This window comes from Priapulus caudatus, unplaced genomic scaffold (assembly GCF_000485595.1).
Source record: "Priapulus caudatus unplaced genomic scaffold, Priapulus_caudatus-5.0.1 Scaffold80, whole genome shotgun sequence".
Taxonomy (NCBI): Eukaryota; Metazoa; Priapulida; class Priapulimorpha; order Priapulimorphida; family Priapulidae; genus Priapulus; species Priapulus caudatus.
The window spans coordinates 446,005-451,001 of record NW_014577141.1 but is presented as its reverse complement, the minus strand read 5'-3'; positions in this window follow the sequence as shown (position 1 = coordinate 451,001).

Here is a 4,997-nt window from a genome sequence, read left to right as displayed (position 1 = left end):
CCCCCCCCCATACACCACGGCATGCACCGTTTCGTACGGCGCGCCATTCGCACACACACACAACACACACATCACACACACACGCACACACACACACACACAACCACACACACACACCACACACACAGCACCCACCACGACACACACACACACAGGCATCCACACCACACAGGCACGCACCAACACAACAAGTCACACAACACACACACACACACACACAACACTACCACCACACAGGCATGCAACGCGCGCGCACGCCCACAACACACACACACGCACGCACGCACGCCGCACGCAATGGACACACATAACACACATACACAACGCACACACACCACGCACGCACGCACGCACGCACACACACACACAACAGCACGAGCACACTCACATACGCCTACACTAACAGATAGAGTAGAGCGTAGACGTAGCTAGACGTGATAATCCTTTCGCATAAGCGCATTATCGTGGGCAACGCGCGGTGATGTATGAGCGAGGTGTAGCGTGCATCTGCAGCTAACGCGTCGAATATTCCATTAAGTGTGATCGTGTGCGACTTGCTATATTCATGCCCGCGTTGACAGGTTGTTACAACACATACTCTGCGTGATACTAATGCTGGTTAATATACATACATGTATACGTTTACAAGCTGCTACAACACTCTGTAGGATACTAATGCAGCTTACTACATACATAGCTACGTGGTAACAGGCTGCTCTAACACACTCTGTAGGATACTAGATGCAAGGCTTACTAGCAGTACATATCTTACGGTGTACAAAGGGCTGCTACAACACTCTGTAGATACTAATGCAGCTTAGCTAATACATGGAAACGTGTACAAGGCTTGCCTACAAACACTCTGTAGGATTAACTAATGCAGCTTGACTAAACATTAACTGGATACGTGTAACAGGCTGCTACAACACTCTGTAGGATACTAATGCAGCTTACTACATACATAGCTACGTGTACAAGCTGCTACAACACTCTGTATGATACTGATGCAGCCCACTACATACATGGCTACGTTTACAGGCTATATTGTAACACTCTGTGTAATGATAACTATAATGGCATCTTACTACATAGCATGGATACGTTTTTGAGGCTATGCAACACTCTGAATGTCTGCTTGACATCAGAGCGTAGTAAGTTCATTGCCGTTCCGTCAGACGCTTGGTGCATCGCCCCAATACTAGACTAATCGTGTTTACTGATTACTGCTAATATAGAATATTATAATATATATATATATATGCTTATATTTTATATACGTATTGATTTAAACTTGGTCCGCTACGCAAATACTAGTAGGTGAGCTAGAATGAACGGACGCAATAGAATATGTTCCGACAATGTGCGTATTTGCGCGTGTGCGCGTATTTAGCAGCATTACCGTGGATTTGATATTCACATCTCGAAATACGTAATTGCGCTGGACTAACCTAACGATTACATTTCAACCGCGATATGCCATTACTTACTCGCGCGTAATAGTTAGGCTGGTTTTACATACAATAGGTTACGTGTTAATTTGTAACTGTTACCCCGGTATAAGCCAATATACGAAGGAGCTAGGGTATATTCGGTTTAAATTGATTTTTCAGCTTCAATGCACCAGTAATACCACTGTCTATCACTGATATTATCAATGATATTGCAGCCTGATATCACCACTCTTATGATCAGCCGCCCGCAAATTCGCCACACTGTGAAATAAGAATAAAATTATAGTAATAATAACACGTAGAATATTAGATGACACAGATGAAGAAAATAAAGACAAATAATTAACCTTCTAACATGCAATTGCACAGCATACGGACCGAGCCTATTCAAATTAACGTATCAGATTTTCTTAAATGAGTAATTCGTCACGGAATTGAACAGTTTTTCTGGAGCTTATTTATATCTGTAAACCGGGTTCTACCGCCCTCTATACGCAACGAACGTAACGAATCACTCTATAGTCTTGGCGAATTTACTGCGATATAATATAAAAGGTTGGCAACAGAAAACGAAAGGCTCAGTACAGTACGTGAGACGAATCTGGAAACTTTTCATCGCGACGCGGTCATCTTCGTAAACGGTTTGGAATGTCACGCAAAATACCCGGATTCATTTTCCCGCACGCACGCTATGCACGCTAATATCTCACCAGATTAGTTATATTTTGTGATGAATATGCATTTAATATAGTTAGGGGGTATCTCAGCATAGATTTCCCTAATAAAATTTTATCGGTAGACCTGTGTTTATAATTAGGAGAGCGCCCTAAACTGTAAAGTACAAAACACCTATTTTATGCCCTCGCGTCCTTCTCTTGCTTCCCCTGTACCTCGCTCAGTCTCCTTCTTCTTCTACCCTGAGCTTCTACCGTCCCAGCTATCTTCCCTCTGCCTTCTTTTCTCATTCTTCCACCCCCTCTCTCCTTCAACATGCTATATTATGAAGTATTCCTCAGACGGTACTGCACGCCTGACACGGTGCGCGCGCATGCGCAATATCTCCCGAGAAGAAGAATATTTTACAAAGATTATGCATTTAAAATGAAGAGGAGTTAACCTAGCATATATTTATATGATAACATTCTATCAGTAGACAACACTTAAGAAATAGACCGAAATATCAAAAATTATCTAGTCTGCAAGAGCGTGCTATATGTCAAAATGTTCCTTATTTAGTTGGCAAATACACTATGTTAACAAGACTGCAGTGACGATGATTTTTGACATATCGGTTATTTAATATGAGTTTTAATTTTTTTAACCATTTCATTGTTTCAACCTTATTTTATTAAAACTTAACGATAGCTACACTCAATAAATTGCTTCTAGAATATTAGTATAGATAGCTACGAATCATTTGAGCTATTTCTTTAATAAATTGGATGAGCTTTATGGAAATTATGGCCAAAACCCTAAGAGTGTTATAACGCAATACCCGTTAACAAACCAGGGGCGCTGTACGCCACCAAATGGCGCTGTTCATTTGGCACTATCAGAGCCATATATCAAGGTTTATATACGGCTCTGGGCACTCTCAGAGCCGTATATAGAGATATCTCTATATACGGCTCTGGGCACTATATCAAACATTCTTCAGGACCTCATGTAGTACGCGTGTGCAAAGTTTCACAATTCTAACCAAACGTGCACAATCCATGTGCTGATCCACTGGACTACGCTTGGCCACTCCTGCTCTAAGTCGACATAACCCACGTGTCTGCATGCCCGTCAAAGCTCTCAGCTGATCAATTGCAAAAACTAAATTAAAATACAATGGAGTAAATTTTTACAATTTCTTTTATTCGATCCAATCTGATAAGTATTCAGATACAATAGTTCAAAATTCCGAAACACTTTTCAATTTGCCTGCATTTCTTTCACATGCAAATAAGTGTAATCATCCCACATAGAAATCAGTTGCACGACAGCACTGCAAAATGCGCTGGTAGCTTCAACAAGTGCGTATAAATAAAAAACATCCACAACAAATCCAAATTGCGCCACTCTTAACTCTCCTATCCACGGTAAACAATCCCTAACGTCATTGTAAATTCCAACAGGAGAGTCAACATTCGCACGTGCACTCGGTTTTTCTGTACGATGCTCACCTATCTAATAATAACATGGTGTTACGCAGAGGATACTTAGATAGGTACGCAGTTAGATAGGTACGCAGAGTGTACTTAGATAGGTATACGCAGTAACTCTATCAGTATAGCCCTGCCAACGATGCTGCAGACGTGTGCTTCCCGCAGCATGCCCATGGTTTACACTTGCTGTGCCCCGAAGTCAATTTTCGTGGTAACACCAAAGCTATAGAATAGAGATTCATATTCTTTATTTATTCTATAAATTTGGTAACACTGGAGATTTTTCTGCAGTTAGGATTTCGTTATCACAGATAAGAGAGTGATTACTACTAGAGCCACAATCAAGATAATTATATTATACAGGTACACCACCGATTTTCCGGAACCCTTGGTTCTAAGGCCTTTCCAGATTTTTCCGGACCAAAATAGGTCACATAATATTTCAACAATACACCTCCGATCAACTAAATACCTCCCAGGGGCGTAGCTAGGGTGAAATGGATGTGTACGCAAATAGGCGAGGGGTGTGGGTGTCCTCCCCAAGAAAATTCTGAAAATGTAGATCGCAGGAGATGGTATTTGAGGCACTTTTGAGTAAATTTACAGCCTTCATTCTGACTAGGACAATTATCTTTTTAGTAGAACTATTCTCTTCATGAGCAACAAGATGTGATCACTAAAAATCACTATAACTTATCATGTAATTTTCGTTTTATTATCAAGACGTTGAACTAACGCACATTCTTAAACTCTCTCTTTCTCTCTCTCCCTCTCTGTGTGCGTGCTTGCGTGCGTGCGAGCCAGCGTATGCATGTGCGGGTGCGTGTGGGCGCGTGTGTGTGCTCAAACACACATATCACCAGGAGCTAATAATGACAAATTGTTAATAATAATAGCTAATAATAGACAATAATAGCTAATAATAGACAAATAGCTAATAATAATTTGTCATTATTAGCTCCTGATATCACTCATTGCACATCACATCACATCACATCACTGCATTGTTTAAGTCGTGTTCATTATTCAATGTGTAGGGGTGACCACCGCTGGGATGAGGGCGACAGCAACTCTTTCTTGGAATTGTGAAAAAGCTGCAAAAGGGTACCTGCTTGTAACCTGCTTTGCCACTCAATTATATAATTTAACCTATGCATCAGGTTACGTTTTGTACAGCTGCGCGACTATGTAAAAATATTGTTAGTCCAACAGAGGGGGTAGCTAGCCACCCAATCTACCCACCCTAAATCCGCCACTGATGTAGTAAGCTTGTGAGTAGAGATATCTCAATAGACAATGTTGATCACAAGATCAATAGACTAAAAAAAAAAGTTCTCTCTCTCTCGCCCTATCTCTCTCTCTCTCTCTCTCTCTCTCTCTCTCTCTCTCTCTCTCT